This window comes from Canis lupus, chromosome 25, assembly GCF_048164855.1.
Source record: "Canis lupus baileyi chromosome 25, mCanLup2.hap1, whole genome shotgun sequence".
NCBI lineage: Eukaryota > Metazoa > Chordata > Mammalia > Carnivora > Canidae > Canis > Canis lupus.
In genome coordinates, this window is record NC_132862.1 from 49,950,616 (window position 1) to 49,972,155 (window position 21,540).

Genomic DNA, 21,540 nt, shown 5'->3' on the forward strand with positions numbered 1-21,540 from the left:
AGCAGCTACTCCTACAGTCATGCAGGATGCGGGAGGGTTCTACCCTGTCCTCAGCTCTCACAGGGAAGCATGTCTTGAAGCCAGCTGTCAACTAGCTGCATTCCTAGGGCACTGAGAAGGTAGCAGTACTCTGAGTCAGGAGGTTCCAAGATTACCACTCTACTGCACCTGGAGATACCCTCCAGGTCTGCATTGTTAACTTGTACTCAGAAGCCTCTGGCAATCATCTCTGGTGAAGACGTGTGAAACTCACTCTGCAGGCAGTGTGGAACTGTGAGGGACTGAGGGTGGGCTCAACTCTCAGAAGTAAGATGCTTTTGGACAAGGCGTTCAGCTACCATCTCACATATGGAACTTAGTATGTAGCACCTGTCTACCACAAGAATTACTGGGAAATCGTGAATTGAGCTTGGAGGCACTCGTCTTGTGTGCCGGGAGATTCCAATTACCTCTCCCAGCACTTCCGTCAAACAGCGAGCCTAGGCCTTTTAGAAGCCAAGGGTACCAGCAGGCTGGATGTGGAGGTACAGGCCATAAGCTCAACTCTCAGAAGTGTGTATGCATGGGAGGCAGATGTCTGCTACCCGCTCGTAAATGGGATTTGGAACCTAGCTACACTCTGGTTGAGGAAAGCCGTTGGAAATCGCTGTATTCAACTCAGGTACACGGGAGTTCAGGCCCAGTGCTCACACATGATTTTCCGCAACCTCTCCCAGCCACTAACATTAGGATGTTAGCAGCTACTCCTACAGTCAGGCAGCATGCGGGAGGGTTCTGCCCTGTCCTCAGCTCTCTCAGGGAAGCATGTCTTGAAGCCAGCTAGCTGTCAACTAGCTGCATTCCTATGGCAGTGAGAAGGTAGCAGTATTCTGAGTCAGGAGGTTCCAAGATTACCAGTCGACTGCACCTGGGGATACCCTCCAGGTCTGCATTGTTACCCTGCGTCTCAGAAGCCTCTTGCAAACGTCTCTGCTGAAGACCTGCGAAACTCACTCTGCAGGCAGTGTGGAACTGTGAGGGACTGAGGCTGAGCTCAACTCTCAGAAGTAAGATTATTTTGGACAAGGCGTTCAGCTACCCTCTCACGTATGGAACTTAGTATGTACCACCAGTCTACCACAGGAATTACTAGGAAATCGCTGAACTGAGCTTGGAGGCACTAGTCTTGTGTGCCGGGTGATTCCAATTACCTCTCCCAGCACTTCCGTCAAACAGCGAGCCTAGGCCTTTTAGAAGCCAAGGGTACCAGCAGGCTGGATGTGGAGGTACAGGCCATAAGCTCAACTCTCAGAAGTGTATATGCATGGGAGGCAGATGTCTGCTACCCACTCGGACATGGGAGTTGGAACCTAGCTACACTGTGATTGAAGAAGGTCATTGGAAATCGCTGTATTCAACTCAGATACACGGGAGTTCAGGCCCAGTGCTCACACATGCTTTTCCCGCAACCTCTCCCAGCCACTAAATTTAGGATGTTAGCAGCTACTCCTACAGTCAGGCAGGATGCGGGAGGGTTCTGCCCTGTCCTCAGCTCTCACAGGGAAGCATGTCTTGAAGCCAGCTGTCAACTAGCTGCATTCCTATGGCAGTGAGAAGATAGCAGTACTCTGAGTCAGGAGGTTCCAAGATTACCACTCTACTGCACCTGGAGATACCCTCCAGGTCTGCATTGTTAACTTGTACTCAGAAGCCTCTGGCAATCGTCTCTGGTGAAGACGTGTGAAACTCACTCTGCAGGCAGTGTGGAACTGTGAGGGACTGAGGGTGGGCTCAACTCTCAGAAGTAAGATGCTTTTGGACAAGGCGTTCAGCTACCATCTCACATATGGAACTTAGTATGTAGCACCTGTCTACCACAAGAATTACTGGGAAATCGTGAATTGAGCTTGGAGGCACTCGTCTTGTGTGCCGGGAGATTCCAATTACCTCTCCCAGCACTTCCGTCAAACAGCGAGCCTAGGCCTTTTAGAAGCCAAGGGTACCAGCAGGCTGGATGTGGAGGTACAGGCCATAAGCTCAACTCTCAGAAGTGTGTATGCATGGGAGGCAGATGTCTGCTACCCGCTCGTACATGGGATTTGGAACCTAGCTACACTGTGATTGAAGAAGGCCATTGGAAATCGCTGTATTCAACTCAGATACACGGGAGTTCAGGCCCAGTGCTCACACATGCTTTTCCCGCAACCTCTCCCAGCCACTAACATTAGGATGTTAGCAGCTACTCCTACAGTCAGGCAGCATGCGGGAGGGTTCTGCCCTGTCCTCAGCTCTCTCAGGGAAGCATGTCTTGAAGGCAGCTAGCTGTCAACTAGCTGCATTCCTATGGCAGTGAGAAGGTAGCAGTATTCTGAGTCAGGAGGTTCCAAGATTACGAGTCAACTGCACCTGGGGATACCCTCCAGGTCTGCATTGTTACCCTGCGTCTCAGAAGCCTCTGGCAAACGTCTCTGCTGAAGACCTGCGAAACTCACTCTGTAGGCAGTGTGGAACTGTGAGGGACTGAGGCTGAGCTCAACTCTCAGAAGTAAGATGGTTTTGCACAAGGCGTTCAGCTACCCTCTCACGTATGGAACTTAGTATGTAGCACCAGTCTACCTCAGGAATTACTAGGAAATTGCTGAACTGAGCTTGGAGGCACTAGTCTTGTGTGCCGCGTGATTCCAAATACCTCTCCCAGCACTTCCGTCAAACAGCGAGCCTAGGCCTTTTAGAAGCCAAGGGTACCAGCAGGCTGGATGTGGAGGTACAGGCCATAAGCTCAACTCTCAATAGTGTATATGCATGGGAGGCAGATGTCTGCTACCCACTCGGACATGGGAGTTGGAACCTAGCTACACTGTGATTGAAGAAGGCCATTGGAAATCGCTGTATTCAACTCAGATACACGGGAGTTCAGGCCCAGTGCTCACACATGCTTTTCCCGCAACCTCTCCCAGCCACTAACATTAGGATGTTAGCAGCTACTCCTACAGTCAGGCAGCATGCGGGTGGGTTCTGCCCTGTCCTCAGCTCTCTCAGGGAAGCATGTCTTGAAGCCAGCTAGCTGTCAACTAGCTGCATTCCTATGGCAGTTAGAAGGTAGCAGTATTCTGAGTCAGGAGGTTCCAAGATTACCAGTCGACTGCACCTGGGGATACCCTCCAGGTCTGCATTGTTACCCTGCGTCTCAGAAGCCTCTTGCAAACGTCTCTGCTGAAGACCTGCGAAACTCACTCTGTAGGCAGTGTGGAACTGTGAGGGACTGAGGCTGAGCTCAACTCTCAGGAGTAAGATGGTTTTGGACAAGGCGTTCAGCTACCCTCTCACGTATGGAACTTAGTATGTAGCACCAGTCTACCACAGGAATTACTAGGAAATCGCTGAACTGAGCTTGGAGGCACTAGTCTTGTGTGCCGGGTGATTCCAATTACCTCTCCCAGCACTTCCGTCAAACAGCGAGCCTAGGCCTTTAGAAGCCAAGGGTACCAGCAGGCTGGATGTGGAGGTACAGGCCATAAGCTCAACTCTCAGAAGTGTGTATGCATGGGAGGCAGATGTCTGCTACCCACTCGGACATGGGAGTTGGAACCTAGCTACACTGTGATTGAAGAAGGCCATTGGAAATCGCTGTATTCAACTCAGATACACGGGAGTTCAGGCCCAGTGCTCACACATGCTTTTCCCGCAACCTCTCCCAGCCACTAACATAAGGATGTTAGCAGCTACTCCTACAGTCAGGCAGGATGCGGAAGGGTTCTGCCCTGTCCTCAGCTCTCACAGGGAAGCATGTCTTGAAGCCAGCTGTCAACTAGCTGCATTCCTATGGCAGTGAGAAGGTAGCAGTACTCTGAGTCAGGATGTTCCAAGATTACCACTCTACTGCACCTGGAGATACCCTCCAGGTCTGCATTGTTAACTTGTACTCAGAAGCCTCTGGCAATCGTCTCTGGTGAAGACGTGTGAAACTCACTCTGCAGGCAGTGTGGAACTGTGAGGGACTGAGGGTGGGCTCAACTCTCAGAAGTAAGATGCTTTTGGACAAGGCGTTCAGCTACCATCTCACATATGGAATTTAGTATGTAGCACCTCTCTACCACAAGAATTACTGGGAAATCGTGAATTGAGCTTGGAGGCACTCGTCTTGTGTGCCGGGAGATTCCAATTACCTCTCCCAGCACTTCCGTCAAACAGCGAGCCTAGGCCTTTTAGAACCCAAGGGTACCAGCAGGCTGGATGTGGAGGTACAGGCCATAAGCTCAACTCTCAGAAGTGTGTATGCATGGGAGGCAGATGTCTGCTACCCGCTCGTATATGGGATTTGGAACCTAGCTACACTGTGATTGAAGAAGGCCATTGGAAATCGCTGTATTCAACTCAGATACACGGGAGTTCAGGCCCAGTGCTCACACATGCTTTTCCCGCAACCTCTCCCAGCCACTAACATTAGGATGTTAGCAGCTACTCCTAGAGTCAGGCAGCATGCGCGAGGGTTCTGCCCTGTCCTCAGCTCTCTCAGGGAAGCATGTCTTGAAGCCAGCTAGCTGTCAACTAGCTGCATTCCTATGGCAGTGAGAAGGTAGCAGTATTCTGAGTCAGGAGGTTCCAAGATTACCAGTCGACTGCACCTGGGGATACCCTCCAGGTCTGCATTGTTACCCTGCGTCTCAGAAGCCTCTGGCAAACGTCTCTGCTGAAGACCTGCGAAACTCACTCTGCAGGCAGTGTGGAACTGTGAGGGACTGAGGCTGAGCACAACTCTCAGAAGTAAGATGGTTTTGGACAAGGCGTTCAGCTACCCTCTCACGTATGGAACTTAGTATGTAGCACCAGTCTACCACAGGAATTACTAGGAAATCGCTGAACTGAGCTTGGAGGCACTAGTCTTGTGTGCCGCGTGATTCCAAATACCTCTCCCAGCACTTCCGTCAAACAGCGAGACTAGGCCTTTTAGAAGCCAAGGGTACCAGCAGGCTGGATGTGGAGGTACAGGCCATAAGCTCAACTCTCAAAAGTGTATATGCATGGGAGGCAGATGTCTGCTACCCACTCGGACATGGGAGTTGGAACCTAGCTACACTGTGATTGAAGAAGGCCATTGGAAATCGCTGTATTCAACTCAGATACACGGGAGTTCAGGCCCAGTGCTCACACATGCTTTTCCCGCAACCTCTCCCAGCCACTAACTTTAGGAAGTTAGCAGCTACTCCTACAGTCATGCAGGATGCGGGAGGGTTCTGCCCTGTCCTCAGCTCTCACAGGGAAGCATGTCTTGAAGCCAGCTGTCAACTAGCTGCATTCCTATGGCAGTGAGAAGGTAGCAGTACTCTGAGTCAGGAGGTTCCAAGATTACCACTCTACTGCACCTGGAGATACCCTCCAGGTCTGCATTGTTAACTTGTACTCAGAAGCCTCTGGCAATCGTCTCTGGTGAAGACGTGTGAAACTCAATCTGCAGGCAGTGTGGAACTGTGAGGGACTGAGGGTGGGCTCAACTCTCAGAAGTAAGATGCTTTTGGACAAGGCGTTCAGCTACCATCTCACATATGGAACTTAGTATGTAGCACCTGTCTACCACAAGAATTACTGGGAAATCGTGAATTGAGCTTGGAGGCACTCGTCTTGTGTGCCGGGAGATTCCAATTACCTCTCCCAGCACTTCCGTCAAACAGCGAGCCTAGGCCTTTTAGAAGCCAAGGGTACCAGCAGGCTGTATGTCGAGGTACAGGCCATAAGCTCAACTCTCAGAAGTGTGTATGCATGGGAGGCAGATGTCTGCTACCCGCTCGTACATGGGATTTGGAACCTAGCAACACTCTGGTTGAGGAAAGCCGTTGGAAATCGCTGTATTCAACACAGATACACGGGAGTTCAGGCCCAGTGCTCACACATGCTTTTCCCGCAACCTCTCCCAGCCACTAACATTAGGATGTTAGCAGCTACTCCTACAGTCAGGCAGCATGCGGGAGGGTTCTGCCCTGTCCTCAGCTCTCTCAGGGAAGCATGTCTTGAAGCCAGCTAGCTGTCAACTAGCTGCATTCCTATGGCAGTTAGAAGGTAGCAGTATTCTGAGTTAGGAGGTTCCAAGATTACCAGTCGACTGCACCTGGGGATACCCTCCAGGTCTGCATTGTTACCCTGCGTCTCAGAAGCCTCTTGCAAACGTCTCTGCTGAAGACCTGCGAAACTCACTCTGTAGGCAGTGTGGAACTGTGAGGGACTGAGGCTGAGCTCAACTCTCAGGAGTAAGATGGTTTTGGACAAGGCGTTCAGCTACCCTCTCACGTATGGAACTTAGTATGTAGCACCAGTCTACCACAGGAATTACTAGGAAATCGCTGAACTGAGCTTGGAGGCACTAGTCTTGTGTGCCGGGTGATTCCAATTACCTCTCCCAGCACTTCCGTCAAACAGCGAGCCTAGGCCTTTAGAAGCCAAGGGTACCAGCAGGCTGGATGTGGAGGTACAGGCCATAAGCTCAACTCTCAGAAGTGTGTATGCATGGGAGGCAGATGTCTGCTACCCACTCGGACATGGGAGTTGGAACCTAGCTACACTGTGATTGAAGAAGGCCATTGGAAATCGCTGTATTCAACTCAGATACACGGGAGTTCAGGCCCAGTGCTCACACATGCTTTTCCCGCAACCTCTCCCAGCCACTAACATTAGGATGTTAGCAGCTACTCCTACAGTCAGGCAGCATGCGGGAGGGTTCTGCCCTGTCCTCAGCTCTCTCAGGGAAGCATGTCTTGAAGCCAGCTAGCTGTCAACTAGCTGCATTCCTATGGCAGTTAGAAGGTAGCAGTATTCTGAGTCAGGAGGTTCCAAGATTACCAGTCGACTGCACCTGGGGATACCCTCCAGGTCTGCATTGTTACCCTGCGTCTCAGAAGCCTCTTGCAAACGTCTCTGCTGAAGACCTGCGAAACTCACTCTGTAGGCAGTGTGGAACTGTGAGGGACTGAGGCTGAGCTCAACTCTCAGGAGTAAGATGGTTTTGGACAAGGCGTTCAGCTACCCTCTCACGTATGGAACTTAGTATGTAGCACCAGTCTACCACAGGAATTACTAGGAAATCGCTGAACTGAGCTTGGAGGCACTAGTCTTGTGTGCCGGGTGATTCCAATTACCTCTCCCAGCACTTCCGTCAAACAGCGAGCCTAGGCCTTTAGAAGCCAAGGGTACCAGCAGGCTGGATGTGGAGGTACAGGCCATAAGCTCAACTCTCAGAAGTGTGTATGCATGGGAGGCAGATGTCTGCTACCCACTCGGACATGGGAGTTGGAACCTAGCTACACTGTGATTGAAGAAGGCCATTGGAAATCGCTGTATTCAACTCAGATACACGGGAGTTCAGGCCCAGTGCTCACACATGCTTTTCCCGCAACCTCTCCCAGCCACTAACATAAGGATGTTAGCAGCTACTCCTACAGTCAGGCAGGATGCGGAAGGGTTCTGCCCTGTCCTCAGCTCTCACAGGGAAGCATGTCTTGAAGCCAGCTGTCAACTAGCTGCATTCCTATGGCAGTGAGAAGGTAGCAGTACTCTGAGTCAGGATGTTCCAAGATTACCACTCTACTGCACCTGGAGATACCCTCCAGGTCTGCATTGTTAACTTGTACTCAGAAGCCTCTGGCAATCGTCTCTGGTGAAGACGTGTGAAACTCACTCTGCAGGCAGTGTGGAACTGTGAGGGACTGAGGGTGGGCTCAACTCTCAGAAGTAAGATGCTTTTGGACAAGGCGTTCAGCTACCATCTCACATATGGAATTTAGTATGTAGCACCTCTCTACCACAAGAATTACTGGGAAATCGTGAATTGAGCTTGGAGGCACTCGTCTTGTGTGCCGGGAGATTCCAATTACCTCTCCCAGCACTTCCGTCAAACAGCGAGCCTAGGCCTTTTAGAACCCAAGGGTACCAGCAGGCTGGATGTGGAGGTACAGGCCATAAGCTCAACTCTCAGAAGTGTGTATGCATGGGAGGCAGATGTCTGCTACCCGCTCGTATATGGGATTTGGAACCTAGCTACACTGTGATTGAAGAAGGCCATTGGAAATCGCTGTATTCAACTCAGATACACGGGAGTTCAGGCCCAGTGCTCACACATGCTTTTCCCGCAACCTCTCCCAGCCACTAACATTAGGATGTTAGCAGCTACTCCTAGAGTCAGGCAGCATGCGCGAGGGTTCTGCCCTGTCCTCAGCTCTCTCAGGGAAGCATGTCTTGAAGCCAGCTAGCTGTCAACTAGCTGCATTCCTATGGCAGTGAGAAGGTAGCAGTATTCTGAGTCAGGAGGTTCCAAGATTACCAGTCGACTGCACCTGGGGATACCCTCCAGGTCTGCATTGTTACCCTGCGTCTCAGAAGCCTCTGGCAAACGTCTCTGCTGAAGACCTGCGAAACTCACTCTGCAGGCAGTGTGGAACTGTGAGGGACTGAGGCTGAGCTCAACTCTCAGAAGTAAGATGGTTTTGGACAAGGCGTTCAGCTACCCTCTCACGTATGGAACATAGTATGTAGCACCAGTCTACCACAGGAATTACTAGGAAATCGCTGAACTGAGCTTGGAGGCACTAGACATGTGTGCCGGGTGATTCCAATTACCTCTCCCAGCACTTCCGTAAAACAGCGAGCCTAGGCCTTTTAGAAGCCAAGGGTACCAGCAGGCTGGATGTGGAGGTACAGGCCATAAGCTCAACTCTCAGAAGTGTATATGCATGGGAGGCAGATGTCTGCTACCCACTCGGACATGGGAGTTGGAACCTAGCTACACTGTGATTGAAGAAGGCCATTGGAAATCGCTGTATTCAACTCAGATACACGGGAGTTCAGGCCCAGGGCTCACACATGCTTTTCCCGCAACCTCTCCCAGCCACTAACATAAGGATGTTAGCAGCTACTCCTACAGTCAGGCAGGATGCGGGAGGGTTCTGCCCTGTCCTCAGCTCTCACAGGGAAGCATGTCTTGAAGCCAGCTGTCAAATAGCTGCATTCCTATGGCAGTGAGAAGATAGCAGTACTCTGAGTCAGGATGTTCCAAGATTACCACTCTACTGCACCTGGAGATACCCTCCAGGTCTGCATTGTTAACTTGTACTCAGAAGCCTCTGGCAATCGTCTCTGGTGAAGACGTGTGAAACTCACTCTGCAGGCAGTGTGGAAGTGTGAGGGACTGAGTGGGTTCAACTCTCAGAAGTAAGATGCTTTTGGACAAGGCGTTCAGCTACCATCTCACATATGGAACTTAGTATGTAGCACCTGTCTACCACAAGAATTACTGGGAAATCGTGAATTGAGCTTGGAGGCACTCGTCTTGTGTGCCGGGAGATTCCAATTACCTCTCCCAGCACTTCCGTCAAACAGCGAGCCTAGGCCTTTTAGAAGCCAAGGGTACCAGCAGGCTGGATGTGGAGGTACAGGCCATAAGCTCAACTCTCAGAAGTGTGTATGCATGGGAGGCAGATGTCTGCTACCCGCTCATACATGGGATTTGGAACCTAGCTACACTCTGGTTGAGGAAAGCCGTTGGAAATCGCTGTATTCAACTCAGATACACGGGAGTTCAGGCCAAGTGCTCACACATGCTTTTCCCGCAACCTCTCCCAGCCACTAACTTTAGGATGTTAGCAGCTACTCCTACAGTCAGGCAGCATGCGGGAGGGTTCTGCCCTGTCCTCAGCTCTCACAGGGAAGCATGTCTTGAAGCCAGCTAGCTGTCAACTAGCTGCATTCCTATGGCACTGAGAAGGTAGCAGTATTCTGAGTCAGGAGGTTCCAAGATTACCAGTCGACTGCACCTGGGGATACCCTCCAGGTCTGCATTGTTACCCTGCGTCTCAGAAGCCTCTGGCAAACGTCTCTGCTGAAGACCTGCGAAACTCACTCTGCAGGCAGTGTGGAACTGTGAGGGACTGAGGGTGAGCTCAACTCTCAGAAGTAAGCTGGTTTTGGACAAGGCGTTCAGCTACCCTCTCACGTATGGAACTTAGTATGTAGCACCAGTCTACCACAGGAATTACTAGGAAATCGCTGAACTGAGCTTGGAGGCACTAGTATTTTGTGCCGGGTGATTCCAAATACCTCTCCCAGCACTTCCGTCAAACAGCGCCCCTAGGCCTTTTAGAAGCCAAGGGTACCAGCAGGCTGGATGTGGAGGTACAGGCCATAAGCTCAACTCTCAGAAGTGTGTATGCATGGAGGCAGATGTCTGCTATCCACCAGGACATGGGAGTTGGAACCTAGCTACACTGTGATTGAAGAAGGCCATTGGAAATCGCTGTATTCAACTCAGATACACGGGAGTTCAGGCCCAGTGCTCACACATGCTTTTCCCGCAAAATCTCCCAGCCACTAACTTTAGGATGTTAGCAGCTACTCCTACAGTCAGGCAGCATGCGGGAGGGTTCTGCCCTGTCCTCAGCTCTCACAGGGAAGCATGTCTTGAAGCCAGCTGTCAACTACCTGCATTCCTATGGCAGTGAGAAGGTAGCAGTACTCTGAGTCAGGAGGTTCCAAGATTACCACTCTACTGCACCTGGAGATACCCTCCAGGTCTGCATTGTTAACTTGTACTCAGAAGCCTCTGGCAATCGTCTCTGGTGAAGACGTGTGAAACTCACTCTGCAGGCAGTGTGGAACTGTGAGGGACTGAGGGTGGGCTCAACTCTCAGAAGTAAGATGCTTTTGGACAAGGCGTTCAGCTACCATCTCACATATGGAACTTAGTATGTAGCACGTGTCTACCACAAGAATTACTGGGAAATCGTGAATTGAGCTTGGAGGCACTCGTCATGTGTGCCGGGAGATTCCAATTACCTCTCCCAGCACTTCCGTCAAACAGCGAGCCTAGGCCTTTTAGAACCCAAGGGTACCAGCAGGCTGGATGTGGAGGTACAGGCCATAAGCTCAACTCTCAGAAGTGTGTATGCATTGGAGGCAGATGTCTGCTACCCGCTCGTACATGGGATTTGGAACCTAGCTACACTCTGGTTGAGGAAAGCCGTTGGAAATCGCTGTATTCAACTCAGATACACGGGAGTTCAGGCCCAGTGATCACACATGCTTTTCCCGCAACCTCTCCCAGCCACTAACATTAGGATGTTAGCAGCTACTCCTACAGTCAGGCAGCATGCGGGAGGGTTCTGCCCTGTCCTCAGCTCTCTCAGGGAAGCATGTCTTGAAGCCAGCTAGCTGTCAACTAGCTGCATTCCTATGGCATTGAGAAGGTAGCAGTATTCTGAGTCAGGAGGTTCCAAGATTACCAGTCGACTGCACCTGGGGATACCCTCCAGGTCTGAATTGTTACCCTGCGTCTCAGAAGCCTCTGGCAAACGTCTCTGCTGAAGACCTGCGAAACTCACTCTGCAGGCAGTGTGGAACTGTGAGGGACTGAGGGTGAGCTCAACTCTCAGAAGTAAGATGGTTTTGGACAAGGCGTTCAGCTACCCTCTCACGTATGGAACTTAGTATGTAGCACCAGTCTACCACAGGAATTACTAGGAAATCGGTGAACTGAGCTTGGAGGCACTAGTCTTGTGTGCCGGGTGATTCCAATTACCTCTCCCAGCACTTCCGTCAAACAGCGAGCCTAGGCCTTTTAGAATCCAAGGGTACCAGCAGGCTGGATGTGGAGGTACAGGCCATAAGCTCAACTCTCAGAAGTGTGTATGCATGGGAGGCAGATGTCTGCTACCCACTCGGACATGGGAGTTGGAACCTAGCTACACTGTGATTGAAGAAGGCCATTGGAAATCGCTGTATTCAACTCAGATACACGGGAGTTCAGGCCCAGTGCTCACACATGCTTTTCCCGGAACCTCTCCCAGCCACTAACTTTAGGATGTTAGCAGCTACTCCTACAGTCATGCAGGATGCGGGAGGCTTCTGCCCTGTCCTCAGCTCTCACAGGGAAGCATGTCTTGAAGCCAGCTGTCAACTAGCTGCATTCCTATGGCAGTGAGAAGGTAGCAGTACTCTGAGTCAGGATGTTCCAAGATTACCACTCTACTGCACCTGGAGATACCCTCCAGGTCTGCATTGTTAACTTGTACTCAGAAGCCTCTGGCAATCGTCTCTGGTGAAGACGTGTGAAACTCACTCTGCAGGCAGTGTGGAACTGTGAGGGACTGAGGGTGGGCTCAACTCTCAGAAGTAAGATGCTTTTGGACAAGGCGTTCAGCTACCATCTCACATATGGAACTTAGTATGTAGCACCTGTCTACCACAAGAATTACTGGGATATCGTGAATTGAGCTTGGAGGCACTCGTCTTGTGTGCCGGGAGATTCCAATTACCTCTCCCAGCACTTCCGTCAAACAGCGAGGTTAGGCCTTTTAGAAGCCAAGGGTACCAGCAGGCTGGATGTGGAGGTACAGGCCATAAGCTACACTCTCAGAAGTGTGTATGCATGGGAGGCAGATGTCTGCTACCCGCTTGTTCATGGGATTTGGAACCTAGCTACACTCTGGTTGAGGGAGTCTTTGGAAATCGCTGTATTCAACTCAGATACACGGGAGTTCAGGCCCAGTGCTCACACATGCTTTTCCCGCAACCTCTCCCAGCCACTAACATTAGGTTGTTAGCATCTACTCCTACAGTCAGGCAGCATGCGGGAGGGTTCTGCCCTGTCCTCAGCTCTCACAGGGAAGCATGTCTTGAAGCCAGCTAGCTGTCAACTAGCTGCATTCCTATGGCACTGAGAAGGTAGCAGTATTCTGAGTCAGGAGGTTCCAAGATTACCAGTCGACTGCACCTGGGGATACCCTCCAGGTCTGCATTGTTACCCTGCGTCTCAGAAGCCTCTGGGAAACGTCTCTGCTGAAGACCTGCGAAACTCACTCTGCAGGCAGTGTGGAACTGTGAGGGACTGAGGGTGAGCTCAACTCTCAGAAGTAAGCTGGTTTTGGACAAGGCGTTCAGCTACCCTCTCACGTATGGAACTTAGTATGTAGCACCAGTCTACCACAGGAATTACTAGGAAATCGCTGAACTGAGCTTGGAGGCACTAGTATTTTGTGCCGGGTGATTCCAAATACCTCTCCCAGCACTTCCGTCAAACAGCGAGCCTAGGCCTTTTAGAAGCCAAGGGTACCAGCAGGCTGGATGTGGAGGTACAGGCCATAAGCTCAACTCTCAGAAGTGTGTATGCATGGAGGCAGATGTCTGCTATCCACCAGGACATGGGAGTTGGAACCTAGCTACACTGTGATTGAAGAAGGCCATTGGAAATCGCTGTATTCAACTCAGATACACGGGAGTTCAGGCCCAGTGCTCACACATGCTTTTCCCGCAACCTCTCCAGCCACTAACTTTAGGATGTTAGCAGCTACTCCTACAGTCAGGCAGGATGCGGGAGGGTTCTGCCCTGTCCTCAGCTCTCACAGGGAAGCATGTCTTGAAGCCAGCTGTCAACTAGCTGCATTCCTATGGCAGTGAGAAGGTAGCAGTACTCTGAGTCAGGAGGTTCCAAGATTACCACTCTACTGCACCTGGAGATACCCTCCAGGTCTGCATTGTTAACTTGTCTTCAGAAGCCTCTGGCAATCGTCTCTGGTGAAGACGTGTGAAACTCACTCTGCAGGCAGTGTGGAACTGTGAGGGACTGAGGGTGGGCTCAAATCTCAGAAGTAAGATGCTTTTGGACAAGGCGTTCAGCTACCATCTCACATATGGAACTTAGTATGTAGCACCTGTCTACCACAAGAATTACTGGGAAATCGTGAATTGAGCTTGGAGGCACTCGTCTTGTGTGCCGGGAGATTCCAATTACCTCTCCCAGCACTGCCGTCAAACAGCGAGCCTAGGCCTTTTAGAAGCCAAGGGTACCAGCAGGCTGGATGTGGAGGTACAGGCCATAAGCTCAACTCTCAGAAGTGTGTATGCATGGGAGGCAGATGTCTGCTACCCGCTCGTACATGGGATTTGGAACCTAGCTCCACTGTGATTGAAGAAGGCCATTGGAAATCGCTGTATTCAACTCAGATACACGGGAGTTCAGGCCCAGTGCTCACACATGCTTTTCCCGCAACCTCTCCCAGCCACTAACATTAGGATGTTAGCAGCTACTCCTACAGTCAGGCAGCATGCGGGAGAGTTCTGCCCTGTCCTCAGCTCTCTCAGGGAAGCATGTCTTGAAGCCAGCTAGCTGTCAACTAGCTGCATTCCTATGGCAGTGAGAAGGTAGCAGTATTCTGAGTCAGGAGGTTCCAAGATTACCAGTGGACTGCACCTGGGGATACCCTCCAGGTCTGCAGTGTTACCCTGCGTCTAATAAGCCTCTGGCAAACGTCTCTGCTGAAGACCTGCGAAACTCACTCTGCAGGCAGTGTGGAACTGTGAGGGACTGAGGCTGAGCTCAACTCTCAGAAGTAAGATGGTTTTGGACAAGGCGTTCAGCTACCCTCTCACGTATGGAATTTAGTATGTAGCACCTGTCTACCACAAGAATTACTGGGAAATCGTGAATTGAGCTTGGAGGCACTCGTCTTGTGTGCCGGGAGATTCCATTTACCTCTCCCAGCACTTCCGTCAAACAGCGAGCCTAGGCCTTTTAGAAGCCAAGGGTACCAGCAGGCTGGATGTGGAGGTACAGGCCATAAGCTCAACTCTCAGAAGTGTATATGCATGGGAGGCAGATGTCTGCTACCCACTCGGACATGGGAGTTGGAACCTAGCTACACTGTGATTGAAGAAGGCCATTGGAAATCTCTGTATTCAACTCAGATACACGGGAGTTCAGGCCCAGTGCTCACACATGCTTTTCCCGCAACCTCTCCCAGCCACTAACATTAGGATGTTAGCAGCTACTCCTACAGTCAGGCAGGATGCGGGAGGGTTCTGCCCTGTCCTCAGCTCTCACAGGGAAGCATGTCTTGAAGCCAGCTATCAACTAGCTGCATTCCTATGGCAGTGAGAAGGTAGCAGTACTCTGAGTCAGGAGGTTCCAAGATTACCACTCTACTGCACCTGGAGATACCCTCCAGGTCTGCATTGTTAACTTGTACTCAGAAGCCTCTGGCAATCGTCTCTGGTGAAGACGTGTGAAACTCACTCTGCAGGCAGTGTGGAACTGTGAGGGACTGAGGCTGAGCTCAACTCTCAGAAGTAAGATGCTTTTGGACAAGGCGTTCAGCTACCTTCTCACATATGGAACTTAGTATGTAGCACCTGTCTACCACAAGAATTACTGGGAAATCGTGAATTGAGCTTGGAGGCACTCGTCTTGTGTGCCGGGAGATTCCAATTACCTCTCCCAGCACTTCCGTCAAACAGCGAGCCTAGGCCTTTTAGAAGCCAAGGGTACCAGCAGGCTGGATGTGGAGGTACAGGCCATAAGCTCAACTCTCAGAAGTGTGTATGCATGGGAGGCAGATGTCTGCTACCCGCTCGTACATGGGATTTGGAACCTAGCTACACTCTGTTTGAGGAAAGCCGTTGGAAATCGCTGTATTCAACTCAGATACACGGAAGTTCAGGCCCAGTGCTCACACATGCTTTTTCCGCAACCTCTCCCAGTCACTAACATTAGGATGTTAGCAGCTACTCCTACAGTCAGGCAGCATGCGGGAGGGTTCTGCCCTGTCCTCAGCTCTCTCAGGGAAGCATGTCTTGAAGCCAGCTAGCTGTCAACTAGCTGCATTCCTATGGCAGTGAGAAGGTAGCAGTATTCTGAGTCAGGAGGTTCCAAGATTACCAGTCGACTGCACCTGGGGATACCCTCCAGGTCTGCATTGTTACCCTGCGTCTCAGAAGCCTCTGGCAAACGTCTCTGCTGAAGACCTGCGAAACTCACTCTGCAGGCAGTGTGGAACTGTGAGGGACTGAGGGTGAGCTCAACTCTCAGAAGTAAGATGGTTTTGGACAAGGCGTTCAGCTACCCTCTCACGTATGGAACTTAGTATGTAGCACCAGTCTACCACAGGAATTACTAGGAAATCGCTGAACTGAGCTTGGAGGCACTAGTCTTGTGTGCCGGGAGATTCCAATTACCTCTCCCAGCACTTCCGTCAAACAGCGAGCCTAGGCCTTTTAGAAGCCAAGGGTACCAGCAGGCTGGATGTGGAGGTACAGGCCATAAGCTCAACTCTCAGAAGTGTATATGCATGGGATGCAGATGTCTGCTACCCACTCGGACATGGGAGTTGGAACCTAGCTACACTGTGATTGAAGAAGGCCATTGGAAATCTCTGTATTCAACTCAGATACACGGGAGTTCAGGCCCAGTGCTCACACATGCTTTTCCCGCAACCTCTCCCAGCCACTAACATTAGGATGTTAGCAGCTACTCCTACAGTCAGGCAGGATGCGGGAGGGTTCTGCCCTGTCCTCAGCTCTCACAGGGAAGCATGTCTTGAAGCCAGCTGTCAACTAGCTGCATTCCTATGGCAGTGAGAAGGTAGCAGTACTCTGAGTCAGGAGGTTCCAAGATTACCACTCTACTGCACCTGGAGATACCCTCCAGGTCTGCATTGTTAACTTGTACTCAGAAGCCTCTGGCAATCGTCTCTGGTGAAGACGTGTGAAACTCACTCTGCAGGCAGTGTGGAACTGTGAGGGACTGAGGCTGAGCTCAACTCTCAGAAGTAAGATGCTTTTGGACAAGGCGTTCAGCTACCTTCTCACATATGGAACTTAGTATGTAGCACCTGTCTACCACAAGAATTACTGGGAAATCGTGAATTGAGCTTGGAGGCACTCGTCTTGTGTGCCGGGAGATTCCAATTACCTCTCCCAGCACTTCCGTCAAACAGCGAGCCTAGGCCTTTTAGAAGCCAAGGGTACCAGCAGGCTGGATGTGGAGGTACAGGCCATAAGCTCAACTCTCAGAAGTGTGTATGCATGGGAGGCAGATGTCTGCTACCCGCTCGTACATGGGATTTGGAACCTAGCAACACTCTGTTTGAGGAAAGCCGTTGGAAATCGCTGTATTCAACTCAGATACACGGAAGTTCAGGCCCAGTGCTCACACATGCTTTTTCCGCAACCTCTCCCAGTCACTAACATTAGGATGTTAGCAGCTACTCCTACAGTAAGGCAGCATGCGGGAGGGTTCTGCCCTGTCCTCAGCTCTCTCAGGGAAGCATGTCTTGAAGCCAGCTAGCTGTCAACTAGCTGCATTTCTATGGCAGTGAGAAGGTAGCAGTATTCTGAGTCAGGAGGTTCCAAGATTACCAGTCGACTGCACCTGGGGATACCCTCCAGGTCTGCATTGTTACCCTGCGTCTCAGAAGCCTCTGGCAAACGTCTCTGCTGAAGACCTGCGAAACTCACTCTGTAGGCAGTGTGGAACTGTGAGGGACTGAGGCTGAGCTCAACTCTCAGAAGTAAGATGGTTTTGGACAAGGCGTTCAGCTACCCTCTCACGTATGGAATTTAGTATGTAGCACCTGTCTACCACAAGAATTACTGGGAAATCGTGAATTGAGCTTGGAGGCACTCGTCTTGTGTGCCGGGAGATTCCAATTACCTCTCCCAGCACTTCCGTCAAACAGCGAGCCTAGGCCTTTTAGAAGCCAAGGGTACCAGCAGGCTGGATGTGGAGGTACAGGCCATAAGCTCAACTCTCAGAAGTGTATATGCATGGGAGGCAGATGTCTGCTACCCACTCGGACATGGGAGTTGGAACCTAGCTACACTGTGATTGAAGAAGGCCATTGGAAATCTCTGTATTCAACTCAGATACACGGGAGTTCAGGCCCAGTGCTCACACATGCTTTTCCCACAACCTCTCCCAGCCACTAACTTTAGGATGTTAGCAGCTACTCCTACAGTCATGCAGGATGCGGAAGCTTCTGCCCTGTCCTCAGCTCTCACAGGGAAGCATGTCTTGAAGCCAGCTGTCAACTAGCTGCATTCCTATGGCAGTGAGAAGGTAGCAGAACTCTGAGTCAGGAGGTTCCAAGATTACCACTCTACTGCACCTGGAGATACCCTCCAGGTCTGCATTGTTAACTTGTACTCAGAAGCCTCTGGCAATCGTCTCTGGTGAAGACGTGTGAAACTCACTCTGCAGTCAGTGTGGAACTGTGAGGGACTGAGGCTGAGCTCAACTCTCAGAAGTAAGATGCTTTTGGACAAGGCGTTCAGCTACCTTCTCACATATGGAACTTAGTATGTAGCACCTGTCTACCACAAGAATTACTGGGAAATCGTGAATTGAGCTTGGAGGCACTCGTCTTGTGTGCCGGGAGATTCCAATTACCTCTCCCAGCACTTCCGTCAAACAGCGAGCCTTGGCCTTTTAGAAGCCAAGGGTACCAGCAGGCTGGATGTGGAGGTACAGGCCATAAGCTCAACTCTCAGAAGTGTGTATGCATGGGAGGCAGATGTCTGCTACCCGCTCGTACATGGGATTTGGAATCTAGCTACACTCTGGTTGAGGAAAGTCGTTGGAAATCGCTGTATTCAACTCAGATACACGGGAGTTCAGGCCCAGTGCTCACACATGCTTTTCCCGCAACCTCTCCCAGCCACTAACATTAGGTTGTTAGCAGCTACTCCTACAGTCAGGCAGCATGCGGGAGGGTTCTGCCCTGTCCTCAGCTCTCTCAGGGAAGCATGTCTTGAAGCCTGCTGTCAACTAGCTGCATTCCTATGGCAGTGAGAATGTAGCAGTATTCTGAGTCAGGAGGTTCCAAGATTACCAGTCGACTGCACCTGGGGATACCCTCCAGGTCTGCATTGTTACCCTGCGTCTCAGAAGCCTCTGGCAAACGTCTCTGCTGAAGACCTGCGAAAAACACTCTGCAGGCAGTGTGGAACTGTGAGGGACTGAGGCTGAGCTCAACTCTCAGAAGTAAGATGGTTTTGGACAAGGCGTTCAGCTACCCTCTCACGTATGGAACTTAGTCTGTAGCACCAGTCTACCACAGGAATTACTAGGAAATCGCTGAACTGAGCTTGGAGGCACTAGTCTTGTGTGCCGCGTGATTCCAAATACCTCTCCCAGCACTTCCGTCAAACAGCGAGCCTAGGCCTTTTAGAAGCCAAGGGTACCAGCAGGCTGGATGTGGAGGTACAGGCCATAAGCTCAACTCTCAAAAGTGTATATGCATGGGAGGCAGATGTCTGCTACCCACTCGGACATGGGAGTTGGAACCTAGCTACACTGTGATTGAAGAAGGCCATTGGAAATCGCTGTATTCAACTCAGATACACGGGAGTTCAGGCCCAGTGCTCACACATGCTTTTCCCGCAACCTCTCCCAGCCACTAACTTTAGGATGTTAGCAGCTACTCCTACAGTCAGGCAGCATGCGGGAGGGTTCTGCCCTGTCCTCAGCTCTCACAGGGAAGCATGTCTTGAAGCCAGCTGTCAACTACCTGCATTCCTATGGCAGTGAGAAGGTAGCAGTACTCTGAGTCAGGAGGTTCCAAGATTACCACTCTACTGCACCTGGAGATACCCTCCAGGTCTGCATTGTTAACTTGTACTCAGAAGCCTCTGGCAATCGTCTCTGGTGAAGACGTGTGAAACTCACTCTGCAGGCAGTGTAGAACTGTGAGGGACTGAGGGTGGGCTCAACTCTCAGAAGTAAGATGCTTTTGGACAAGGCGTTCAGCTACCATCTCACATATGGAAATTAGTATGTAGCACCTCTCTACCACAAGAATTACTGGGAAATCGTGAATTGAGCTTGGAGGCACTCGTCTTGTGTGCCGGGAGATTCCAATTACCTCTCCCAGCACTTCCGTCAAACAGCGAGCCTAGGCCTTTTAGAACCCAAGGGTACCAGCAGGCTGGATGTGGAGGTACAGGCCATAAGCTCAACTCTCAGAAGTGTGTATGCATGGGAGGCAGATGTCTGCTACCCGCTCGTATATGGGATTTGGAACCTAGCAACACTGTGATTGAAGAAGGCCATTGGAAATCGCTGTATTCAACTCAGATACACGGGAGTTCAGGCCCAGTGCTCACACATGCTTTTCCCGCAACCTCTCCCAGCCACTAACATTAGGATGTTAGCAGCTACTCCTAGAGTCAGGCAGCATGCGCGAGGGTTCTGCCCTGTCCTCAGCTCTCTCAGGGAAGCATGTCTTGAAGCCAGCTAGCTGTCAACTAGCTGCATTCCTATGGCAGTGAGAAGGTAGCAGTATTCTGAGTCAGGAGGTTCCAAGATTACCAGTCGACTGCACCTGGGGATACCCTCCAGGTCTGCATTGTTTCCCTGCGTCTCAGAAGCCTCTGGCAAACGTCTCTGCTGAAGACCTGCGAAACTCACTCTGCAGGCAGTGTGGAACTGTGAGGGACTGAGGCTGAGCTCAACTCTCAGAAGTAAGATGGTTTTGGACAAGGCGTTCAGCTACCCTCTCACGTATGGACCTTAGTATGTAGCACCAGTCTACCACAGGAATTACTAGGAAATCGCTGAACTGAGCTTGGAGGCACTAGACATGTGTGCCGGGTGATTCCAATTACCTCTCCCAGCACTTCCGTCAAACAGCGAGCCTAGGCCTTTTAGAAGACAAGGGTACCAGCAGGCTGGATGTGGAGGTACAGGCCATAAGCTCAACTCTCAGAAGTGTATATGCATGGGAGGCAGATGTCTGCTACCCACTCGGACATGGGAGTTGGAACCTAGCTACACTGTGATTGAAGAAGGCCATTGGAAATCGCTGTATTCAACTCAGATACACGGGAGTTCAGGCCCAGTGCTCACACATGCTTTTCCCGCAACCTCTCCCAGCCACTAACTTTAGGATGTTAGCAGCTACTCCTACAGTCAGGCAGGATGCGGGAGGGTTCTGCCCTGTCCTCAGCTCTCACAGGGAAGCATGTCTTGAAGCCAGCTGTCAACTAGCTGCATTCCTATGGCAGTGAGAAGGTAGCAGTACTCTGAGTCAGGAGGTTCCAAGATTACCACTCTACTGCACCTGGAGATACCCTCCAGGTCTGCATTGTTAACTTGTACTCAGAAGCCTCTGGCAATCATCTCTGGTGAAGACGTGTGAAACTCACTCTGCAGGCAGTGTGGAAGTCTGAGGGAGTGAGGGTGGGCTCAACTCTCAGAAGTAAGATGCTTTTGGACAAGGCGTTCAGCTACCTTCTCACATATGGAACTTAGTATGTAGCACCTGTCTACCACAAGAATTACTGGGAAATCGTGAATTGAGCTTGGAGGCACTCGTCTTGTGTGCCGGGAGATTCCAATTACCTCTCCCAGCACTTCCGTCAAACAGCGAGCCTTGGCCTTTTAGAAGCCAAGGGTACCAGCAGGCTGGATGTGGAGGTACAGGCCATAAGCTCAACTCTCAGAAGTGTGTATGCATGGGAGGCAGATGTCTGCTACCCGCTCGTACATGGGATTTGGAACCTAGCTACACTCTGGTTGAGGAAAGTCGTTGGAAATCGCTGTATTCAACTCAGATACTCGGGAGTTCAGGCCCAGTGCTCACACATGCTTTTCCCGCAACCTCTCCCAGCCACTAACTTTAGGATGTTAGCAGCTACTCCTACTGTCAGGCAGGATGCGGGAGGGATCTGCCCTGTCCTCAGCTCTCACAGGGAAGCATGTCTTGAAGCCAGCTGTCAACTAGCTGCATTCCTATGGCAGTGAGAAGGTAG